This window comes from Palaemon carinicauda, chromosome 25, assembly GCF_036898095.1.
Source record: "Palaemon carinicauda isolate YSFRI2023 chromosome 25, ASM3689809v2, whole genome shotgun sequence".
In the NCBI taxonomy this organism is placed as follows: Eukaryota; Metazoa; Arthropoda; class Malacostraca; order Decapoda; family Palaemonidae; genus Palaemon; species Palaemon carinicauda.
In genome coordinates, this window is record NC_090749.1 from 8,881,508 (window position 1) to 8,894,007 (window position 12,500).

Consider the following 12,500-nt stretch of genomic DNA (forward strand, 5'->3'; position numbering starts at 1 on the left):
TAGGACCGGTAACTATTTTAAAATAGATAAGAATTTATAGACCTTTGTATACCGAGAGAGAGAGAGAGAGAGAGAGAGAGAGAGAGAGAGAGAGAGAGCTGTATACGATTGTCAAACCCACATGAGTTAATGTTAATAAAGGGAGAGGATCATCTGTATAATACAATAAAAGTAAATTAATTGTGGATGCAAATTATACGACAGGAAAAAAAAGCAGTTTTATACGGCAATTCTTAAAGACGAAATCTCCAATGTCAAGTGATGAGCGTTTGTCCAAAACAACAGACTTCCGTTTTGACTCGTTTCTGTGGAGACAAAATGCTCCATTTATCTCAGGGTCTCGTTGAAGTTGGTTAAAACACATCAAAGATTGAGACTTCTTTTCATAACATATCTTCTTTTACTCTGATTGTTAATGTTTTATCATAATTATCTCTCTTCTTTTTAAAATGTAAATTTTTGTTCTTTGTTCCCCTAAGGAAACAAGAATTATATATCATATTATATTTTGTATACTGAGTGGACACAAATTTCAGTAACGTTTACAAATTCATGTTTCGTGTATTGAATATATATTCTCTTTTTTCCTTTACACTATTCTTCTTCATTCATTTGCTATACGTTGTCTGCGTGCTTTCTCTACAGTCCTACTTCAATAGCCTCAAGGAATAAACGCAGATTCCTTCACACTCTCAAAAGGATTCCTTCCCCATAGAATATCCTTTCAGAGTTATTTGAATCTATTGTTTTATATGCAAGATCCTAAAGAATGTTTTTCTTTTTTTTTATTGGGAGGGAAAATCTATTACAACTTTTGTCGCTGTCTGCTTCAATGGACTTTCTGAGTTGTGTTTAATTAAGGGTTGAAGGAAAGAATAATTCTTGTAACTCACCCTATAAGTAAAAGCGTTGATCTCTCTCTCTCTCTCTCTCTCTCTCTCTCTCTCTCTCTCTCTCTCTCTCTCTCTCTCTCTCTCTCTCTCTCTCTCTCTCTCATCTACTTAGTAGTTAGGCAATAAAAGAGTAAATGTCTTTTTGAAAGAAGGCATAGCTCTTTTCCATTAATGTAAGTAAGATTGTGTGAAAACCTGTTCAAACAATCTACTCTGCGGATAGTCTTTTCAATAGCAACTCGATGTATAAGTAATAGATTGTCATAAAAGTTTAACTTTGTTCTTTTCTGTTTATAATATATAGAGCACTCTCTGATTATGGTCCAGTTTAGTTAAACATTTCATCTAATTACAGGTTTTATCTGGCCTTAATCTGCTCTTGTAATTTAATCGTTATTTCCCTTTGAGAATCTGAGCAGTTTTGTCTTAGAAGACATTTATCAATGACTCGGGTGTCTTGCAAAAGATAGTTACCCGCAATAAGGGAATAAACTCTATAAACTCTGCAATGTTTTTACTTTTGGCGACAACACTGTGATAATAAGTTGTTTTATAATCTTTAGTTTTTGTTATAACTAATGTTATTTATGCATTTTATATCATATTTTCACAGATGAGTGTTTTGCGATGATGTCATCTGAGACGGGAAAGACAAACCGACAGAGGTGTCTCACTAACTCATGCATGCACAATGAAGGATCAAGAAAATATGCCTCAATATATTCACGAGTCTCCTTCTTCCTTTACTTGCCAATGATATATTTTTGCAGATATTAATTAAAAAAAAGAACTGAAAAATCTTAGTAACATCCCAAGTCTTTCCCATACATATATGAACTCACACGAGCACTGACACATGCACAAACACTAGAAAATGAATTATAAGTATTTCATGTTGAGTGGTGATTAAGTGTGTGCGTGTGTGTGTGTGTGTGTGTGTGTATGTGTGTGTGTGTAGAACTGCATGTCTGATTGTTTATAAGGTAACACAAAAAACGTTATGTCTATTTCCAATCTGCAAACCAAGACTCGAGGATAAAAGTCAAAGATATCAGACAGCAAAAGGGGAATGTGGATTAGAGAGAGAGAGAAAAATTAACAGAAAGTTATAATATGGAAAGAGATTTGTCAACAACTGGCATACTTTGGAAGACGTCATACGAAAAGCAGAAGACTAAACTGGGAAGAGAAGATAAGTTGACTCTATGGGGAATGTAGATGATGTGCAGTTGAAAAATTAAATTCTGAGTGTAATTACATAATGTTATTGCATCAATAAAAGATAGAGATGTGTATTTGGTAATTCTGAACAACAGAGCTGACAGAACAACATTTTATAAATAATAAAATAAAAAAAAACTAACATTTTAATAACTATTTAAAAAAAAAATAGTTATTTTGCATTTGTGGAGCCATTCCTTACTGAATACTTTCAGTGACAACGAAACACGAAATGCAATGAGTGCATTTTCTTTGATCAGAGAGACTGCAAAGTTACATCTAAACGATCAATTTGAATTGACCATCAACCATTTCTCAACTAAATAGATCGAATTATTGATGAGGGAACTTGATGTACTAATGCTACTATGTGAATCTTTGTTTTACTTCGGCATTAGATCTAATCTGTCTTTAGTTATCCTCTTCTTATTCTTTTCCTTTAATGAGAGTATTTGTTTGTGTATTCCAGTTTCATATCCTAAACAAACTAAAATTAAAAAATAAATTTAAAAAGTTTCAAAGGCATATCATTTCATTTAAAAGGAAACCGTATTTAATAGTGTTAAAAAAAAAAGAAAAAAAAATGAGGTGTCGAGCATAGAAATGTGTGTTATATTTGGAATCAAAGTTCAAAATCCAGTATTTGGCATCAGGGATGGAAGGGAGTGGCATTGGGTCACAATGAAGCTCGAGAGGTTCTAGAGAGAACTAAAGGCCTTTGGGATATTGGAGGTTTTCCAAATATGTTTGTAAAGTTCCTTTTATTTTAGATCTCGATGTCGAATACAAGTTTCCAATTTCCTTTTTAATCATATTCTAAATTTGTTTCATTTTATCCCGAGAGTTACCAAGAAATATCTCACATAGAGATTAGTGAACCGAATTTAATGGACACAAAGAACTGATAAAGTTTTCTTTTTTACAGAAGCTCTCGTTATCAATTATATTTATCAAATAATATTCCTCATATAAAGAAAACATTATTTGAAAAGAAAAGGGAATAAGATATATTCCCTAGACCCGTTATCAATAAATCCCTTTATATCTTAAAAATACATCCTTAATCGTGTTGGTTTTGGATAAAAGATGAAGGGATGAGGCTAATTCGGTAATTCTTGAAATTGTCTCCAGGAGAAACTTGTGCGAGTTGATACTTGAGTGTTATCCTTCAGCCTTCAAGTAGAAACTAACAAGGATGAATTTTCACACCAAAAAAGATGGTGTTGAAGGACCTAAATATTGACAATAATACCAATGTCGATATTAACATTTTGGGTCTAACAATCGTTATTCCCAACCGGGCTCCATTTAGGGCCACCTGATGTGTTTATTGGACCAATGATTTGTTTATTATGTCTTTTGATCTGGTGGACGGACGCTGCTTAGTGCCAAGGGAACACTCTTAATCATATTCTCTCGCTTCCTTTTCCTTTTGCGTATTATATTATTTCACCGTTGGTTTTCTTAATCTTCCTATTTTCATCATACACACTTTCTCCTTTTTTACTATTCCCGTTATTATCTTCTTTATCATTTCCATTCCAATCATTCCCGTAATGGGAATATGAAAGAGGAAGAGAGAGGTGATTAATGGTGCGATAACTCTTTCTCAGTGTGTCTTTTGAAATCCCGTTTTTCAGATCCTTGATCTGATATCCGAAAATCATTTTGATTTCGTACCAAAATCAAAATGGGAGAAAACACGGCACTTCGTTCCTAGGTCCCATGGTATGCCTATGACATTGTTCATGGTAACCGCCTTTTAGTATCCAATTTATTTGCCAAAATCTCATCAATATAAACATTATAATCTACAATTTACATGAAATCTCGATACAGGAAGACTTGAAGCGAAGTTGTCAAAAGAGTAATATTGCGGGGGAAACAATATTCTCAAGATTCATTCGATATCAAAGGAAAAATGACTGAGCTAATTGAAATTTGTGTGTATTTTTTTCCATGTGGTATTGGGTGTATGAGTTTTTACCTGTGGTAATGCATATCGGTTATATATTCATCCTTACAGTAATCATATTATGCCGTTGTCATTATGAGGATGCTAAAGGTGCCCTGACTCCGATATTATTATTATTATTATTATTATTATTATTATTATTATTATTATTATTATTATTATTATTATTTTTATTATTATCATCATTATTATTTTTATTATTATTATTATTACTTGCTAAGCTACAACCCTAGCTGGAAACGTAGTATGCTCTAAGCCCAAGTGGCTCCAACAGGGAAGATAGACCAGTAAGGAAAAGAAATAGGAGAAGGATAACCAATCAAAACAAAATATTTCAAGAACTGTTACAACATTGAAATAAATATTTCATAAATAAACTATAAAAACTTTAACAAAATAGGAGGAAGAGAAATAAGATAGATTAGTATGCCAGAGTGTACCCTCAAGCAAGAGATGTCTCTGTGCCTTTAGGATTCAATGAATTTTACTTAGAGGAAGATGCGATCTACTTGTGTCAATCCATTGGAAATAATCAAATGTGGAAAGTAAGGGTCATGAATTAGCTGTTGATCGTATGTCGTCAAAAAGCCAAATTTTCTGAATAAAAAACAAAATAGATCTAACTTCCAGCAAATATGTCCATTCGAAAACTCTACTGTACAGGTATTACAACTCTTTTGTTTTTTCAAAAGGATCCGGAATCAATCATGAAGAGAATACTATATACAGTACTTAGCTGACATTTTAAATATTAATCAAAAGAATGAATTATACTCTTTGATTATGAAAGTATTCCCATTCCAATAAATGTGTTGAGAGAAATATATATATATATATGTATATATATATATATATATATATATATATATATATATATATATATATATATATATATATATATATATATACACATATATATATGTATATTTTTTTATATATGTATACACACACACACACACATATATATATATATATATATATATATATATATATATATATATATATATATATATATATATATATATGTATATATATATATATATATATATATATATATATATATATATATTTATATATATGTATATATATATATATATATATATATATATATATATATATATATATATATATATATATATATATATATATACATATATATATATATGCATATATATATATATATATATATATATATATATATATATATATATATATATATATATATGTGTATATATATATATATATATATATATATATATATATATATATATATATATATATATATATATATATATATATATATAAAACATTTAGGGTATAATACATGGTAAAAATTCATTAAACTTACAAAACAATTGATCGATTTGTGTAACTATTAAGTTACTGTGGCTTTAGTGATATTCATAATAATAGTAGTAATGATAGTAATGATAATGATGATGTTGACTCACTGTGACTAGAAATTGAGTTAAAGCAATAATAGTTTCCTTTTTACGAAGGAAAATTTCCTGATTTAATCTAATATCTGTTATTCTCCTGTACTCCGAAGTGAGAAAATACCTTTCTTATTTTTCTTAACTTTTGTTATGAAAAACACATTTAAAATCGTACAGTATATATATATATATATATATATATATATATATATATATATATATATATATATATATATATATATATATATATATATATATATATATATATATATATATATATATATATATATATATATATATATATATATATATATATATATATATATATATCATAGTATTTTTACATAAATATTTTTATTTTTATTTTATATAGTGTATTTACAATTGAAATTTTTATCTTTTTCTAAAGATATTTTAAATTAAAAATATATGTAGTCGGTAATACTTTTCAATAGAAGTTTTAAATTCCTTTTTAATTACATTAAACGTATTTATCATTACGCTTTTAATATATTTTAGTAATTGGAGGATTTTGCTGAATAATATTTGTTTTGTATAAAAGAGAGTTTTCGAAAGTTTTTCTATTTGTTATTGGAGTGTAACGATAGCACTGATCTACATTGCTATATCAATCTCGAGAACTCTCCTAATCGGATTAGATCCTTTGATTGGAGTCTTCCCAGTCATCAGTCATAATACCCACAAGTAATGGATGGTCATCCAATCATGATCTCACCTCCTAAGGAGATTAGATTAAATTGGCTTTCAAAGCCAGGGATAAACTACATCGTTGTAGTAGAGTATAATTCCGGTTACAATTAGCTTCATTCCTTAAGGGAAAAAAGGCAGATAGACTAATATTACACACACACACACACACACACACACACACACACACACATGTTTTATACGAACTGCATGCACATGCATGCAGTGGGTTCCCAACTTCCAAGTCAACGAATATAACATGTGGAAACTCTAACAAGAAAAAAGACTAATTGCTTTAAAGTGTTTTTCCTTTCATGTCTGGCATTACCAGTAATTACATGTCAAATGAAGAGAACATTTTTGTCATTATCCCATTATCAAATGTTCATGAGTTCTTAAGTGATGTTAATGGGAATTACCTAGAACGAAATTACGCAGTTTATGAAAATTAATTTTCTCTACTTTTTCTTTGGAAGAAAACTTTCTTTTTTGGTGAGCAAAGTTGAAGGGATTATTTTTTGTTTTTGCGTTAAACGTTCAGAACAATTTTCAACATATCCTGAAAATGTTTGCTGTAATTCTTAAACCAACTCGCGATATGATGGAGAAAATAAGCAACGCCCAGTTACGACATAGTGATCAATGGCCTCCTGACCCCTGGGCCTGGTTTTATAGTCCAAACTCTATGTAAGTATTCCTCCTACCCATCTCCAAATAAATATTGGAGAGGTTTTTCTTTCCTTATCTTTAAATGAGTTTGAATAATGGTTCTAAAAGTGTTTATTCAAAGAAAAACGATGAATGTGCAAGAAGGAAGTGGTTGAAATGAGGCAACAAAATGTAAACTTCATCGCAAAATTATTGATAATTTCAAATGAAAACTGAACTTCGATATACCAGGAATTAAAAACCTGTAGATTTGGTAAATGCGAATCTTACAGATATCCTGATATGCGAAATTTTAGCTTTAATTTAGAAAGCTATTTACCTTTTATTCTTTATTTATAATAAAAGATATTGACGGCGTCAATGACCTTCGATGGTAGGATGCCAAAAACGTCCAAATCTATCAATCAATTAATCCTTTTGAAGCTGTCCTGTTGAATATGTCCCTGTCTCCTGCTTCAAAATATGTTTCTCACTAAGTATTTTCTCCTTCTTATTTCTGGTAAACCTTTCGGGATGAGGTTGCAGAACCCAAGCTCTATTCCACCTTTGCTACAATCAATAACATGTGGCTAATTATCTAGAAAGGAGTTTGTTTTCTTAGACGAAAGGAAGATAGTTAGAATTTCATGGAATAACCATGGAGCTAAACCTTTGGCTTGGGAAGGCTGGCAACATAACCACTAGAAAGAACATTGACCCATCTATTTTCATCAGATCGATTCTGGCAGCTACATTAATTCACATACACAAAACTGATAGCTTATCTCATGCTGTTCAATTCTCTTTTCGATATGTTAGATATACTCCAGATAACAATGCAATGTTTGTCCATATTAGAGATAAGAATCACTCTATTAATTGGCCATTTGAAAAGAATTGGTTCATTTAAATAACTAATTAGAAAGAAACATCATAGAGTCCAGTTTTATTGGAGAAATTACAAATTCGATGCATTTGTAAGCAAAGAGATCTGCAAGTGTTATAAGAAAAACTTTAATTATTTAATACAGACCTGACCGAAGTGACACTTGGTATCTTGCTTAAAAGGTTATGTACCCCAGATAATAACTGCCTATGTGAAATTAATCTTTCGGATCCAAGCTTCCATTTACATATATGTAAAAATATTGCATATAAATATGCGTATATGCTTTGTTGCTACTTACTTGTATATATATATATATATATATATATATATATATATATATATATATATATATATATATATATATATATATATATATATATATATATATATATATATATATATACATATATATATATATATATATATATATATATATATATATATATATATATATATATATATATATATATATATATATATATATATATATATATATCTCGAACAGTTTCGTATGCTTACAAAATACAAATTCTAATATTAGAATTCAAGGAGGAGACTTTCAAAGCCAAGTCTGTAACATGAATATGAAATATTCCAGTCAATATTATCCACCTTGAAGAAGACAATAATTGAGGCCTAATTGCTGAATGAAGTGTTCACCAAAGTTACGACCTGAGTCTCGTTAGAAGGAAAGGAAAGAATTAACCCTTATGAGGAAATGAGCTCATCTAGTATAGAACCCATTCAGACAAGTTTACAGCTGCTGCTGCTGCTGCTGCTGCAAGCACTTGCAGCTGTGCTTAGAGTGAGATCCCTGCTGAACAGAAATGAAGTTTTCCGTAAAGGAATGCTGTAATGATTGTTTGGAATTAAAAATGTCGTCATATTCATTTGATTTTGTGAAAACATTTTTGATGCTAATATCCTTATTTTCTTCATTAATGTTAGTGCATTTTCCTATAACCCTAATTTGAGCTAATTACTAAAATTATCATTCCACGGGAATCTCCAATTATTGTTATTTTCAGTTATAACAAATAAGTGTCCAAATGCAATTTGCCCAGAATGTATTGCTATGGTCAAAACGTTCGTGTTCCTTAAGAACATCGATTTTTACTTACCTGCTTTTCCTTTTCTTGAAATATATTACCTGATTATTGACAGAACTACTTGTTATGGGAAAGAAATTAATCAGTAATTAAGTTTTTTTTATTTGTAACAATTAATTTTCTCACTTTTTTTATGAATGTTTTCAGAAAATGAGCTCTTAGAACTTACAGGAGATATATAATCACACGATAGTTAAGACTTAAGTTATGGAAATCAAAATTAGTAGATCTCATTTAAGAACATTATATCATAGGGTTTGACCAAAAGGTGATTCTTTCGAATAGGATAAACTGTCCCTCTCCTTCTACTGACTGAGACGTCTCGGAATTCTTTTAATGCTTCTGTTATTCCCATCGCTTCTAATACACGTCCATCCCTTACGTGGCAGGAAAGTCTTCAGCTTCCTCCTTCCATTTCCTTTCTTTGTTTTCTTCAGGACTGGGCAAGTGAAAGGCACTAGGATGCCTGTCCTGTTAGCCTTTCTCTCTTTAGATATTTAGTAAACAAATAAGTCAGGACACATAATGGATCCCTTCAACAAACACAAAACTGAGGAACGAAACAACTGAAGGAAATAAGCTTATGAAAATGGAAGGAAATTTGGGTCACTGTCTTGACTCTTGTTATCAGGGGCTGTATTGAAAATAATGCATAATGATAATAAGAGAAAGGAGAGAAAGGGATAAATACTTCAGCTTTAATAGAAATATCGTGTATAATATATATCCGATATTAATTGTTACTATAATTAGATGACAAATGCTGGAGATTGTTTTATTCTAATAGATTATCTCACTGACTTATTGATAAAGTCTGTCTTAACACCATATGTATTTCCTTTCATTACTGATGAATATGATTTACTGCTGAGCCTTTTGACAACGGGACAATGGATTTACGAAGGTGGAAGAGAAATCATGATAAATCACTTGGACTTTGATATCTTAATTTGGGAACAGCCTTTATATGTTTCAGAGAGAGAGAGAGAGAGAGAGAGAGAGAGAGAGAGAGAGAGAGAGAGAGAGAGAGAGAGAGAGAGAGAGAGAGAGAGAGTTTTAAACAAAGTGGGTGAACCGTGTATTACCAACTTCCCTAATCTTATTGTTATTATTGTTCGAGCATGCTTATAATTCCGATTCTGTCAATTGACAATTATTATTGCATACCCTTTGGGGTACACAATGTATACATTATAGTCTCTATGTTGGTCTCCTATGCTCTCTCACCAACGGGTGTGTGAGAGTTTTCCTATTGCCTGCTGTAGCCATTTGGCAGTATGATTATTCATTGACCAAGTTAGTAGGGACGTATCATTTGATTATAACGAACCTTCAATGAAAAGGGCTCGTGCCAGGTGGATTCAGGACAAATCTTTGAGACATAATTTGAAACTAAGGATTAATATGCAACAAGAAGAAACTCCACTTTAAGCACTTATTCATTGAGTGGAAAATTGTGATTTTTTAGAGGGAGAGAAACCACTTCGTTCTTCTCAATGGTACAGCAGTTGTCCTGACTTATCCCCAACACCCAACCTCCAACTCCGGCCTACTCCACCTAAGTAATTACTAAGAGTATAACCATTGTTTCCGAAGACACCTCGATGCCTTTCATATTAAAATCTATTCAATTAAATGTATTCAACTGAATAACTTCATAATAGGTAAATAAATTCAAAGAAATGGGGATTTCAATGTAAAGTGTTTATATTTGTAATAAGTATAAACACAAGAATTAAATATGAACCAAAGAGTTTTCTTCAAACGTAAATTTCTATACAGAATCATTTTGATTTCTTTCCAATATGTTTTCATAATAATAAAAACTATCTCAATTGATTGTGATACAATGACTGATAAGTAATTTTACATTTCACACTAGATTTGAAACGATCAAATATTGTTCTGCAGCTTTGTAGCATTGAATCAGAAAAGACCAAAATATTATCCATTTTATTCATACAACATTTGATAACAGTAGCTATATGAGGTATTGAACAATGCTTGGTTCTGGAACAAAAAGGTTGATGGATATCCGGAGAACAATTTTGAATTTAGATAATAGAGGTTTTTAAATGAAATCTGAAACAAGAAGAAAAAACCAAGACTCTAAATGCAAAACAGTTTCTGTTTTATTATTATTTACTAAATGGTAAAAAGCAATTGATATAGTTATCATAGTTGTTATATATATATATATATATATATATATATATATATATATATATATATATATATATATATATATATATATATATATATATATATATATATATATATATATATATATATATATATATATGTGTGTGTGTGTGTGTGTGTGTGTGTGTAAAATAAATTAATATTGATTCACAATGTAGCTAAACAAAACTTGTTCAAAGAAATTCTATTAAAGAGGAAAATATTGATCTTTCAATTTATTATATCATCCTCAAATGGCAACACTATGTGTAGCCTACCTAGATGTTTATACACCTAAATCAGTCAGACCGGGTTAATTGATCATCTCTTGATGATGACTTCTGAAACCTCCTCCATATTGCAAAATCCTTTGTGCTTTATTGCATCTCCCAAAGAGAACCGGATTTAACAGGGAATTCATTACTTAGGCTTGATTCCAATCTAAGTAATTGTAGATCAAGTGGTAACAATAGGGTTCCTTCCTTCAGTGTATGATACGTCTCCAATTGATCTACTTGTAAGGAATAATATCTACTGTACTTGTTAGTATAAGAAAAACATTATTAAGATTCCTTTTGAATGAAACCTCTCACCTACATCAATGTAGTGAGTTACTACAAAACGACTCCACCATTAGTAATAAATGTAAATTCTCTCTTTTGTTGTTTACAATTGGTTATAAACTGAATCTCTTTTCTTTCCTCTCAGTCTCTTGAAACCTTCAAGTTGACTCCAGAGGAATAATTAATGCCTCATATTTTGACTTACACCATTGCAAAAGGAATCACTTAATTCTTGTCGGTTAGAGACATTTATATTAACAGTTCTAACGTGAACTTATTTCATAATATATAAAAACTTATTTTAATGCTGCCCTTCAAGATATAAATCAAATTAAAACTGTATCTCTAAGAAACGTGTGTATGGTTAGTAAACAGTGTTTGTTGCATCTCTCAGGTTTGTTGAATGTGAGAGTGTTGGTGCTCAACTTCTCTAAGCCAGGAATTCGGATATCGGACCGGAGAGGTTTTCCTGGAATCATTTCTTACACCTTTAATTCAAATTTTAAATTTTAGTTGTCCTTTGAATTGGATCAGGCACCATTGACTTGTGGAATTGTGATATTTGAATCTTTGTAAATTCATTCGTAGCATTTGGTCATGTCGCCCATAAAACTCGTACACCGGCCATTTTGGAAAATGATTAAGTCCCTACTTTGATAGGCAAAGAGATGTATTAGGACGTAATGTTTGTGGTATCCTTTAACAAACAAAGGCAAATCTATACCCAAGCATTTTTAGCCAGGGATTTCTACCCTGAAGGTGGTCTTGAGCTCTGGTATGTGCGATTTAGCTATGCAAAATACCAATGATTTGTAAAAGGGGTCACTGTGTTGCTTTCTGTTCCAAACAGTAATGCAACATTGGATGTTTAAACTGA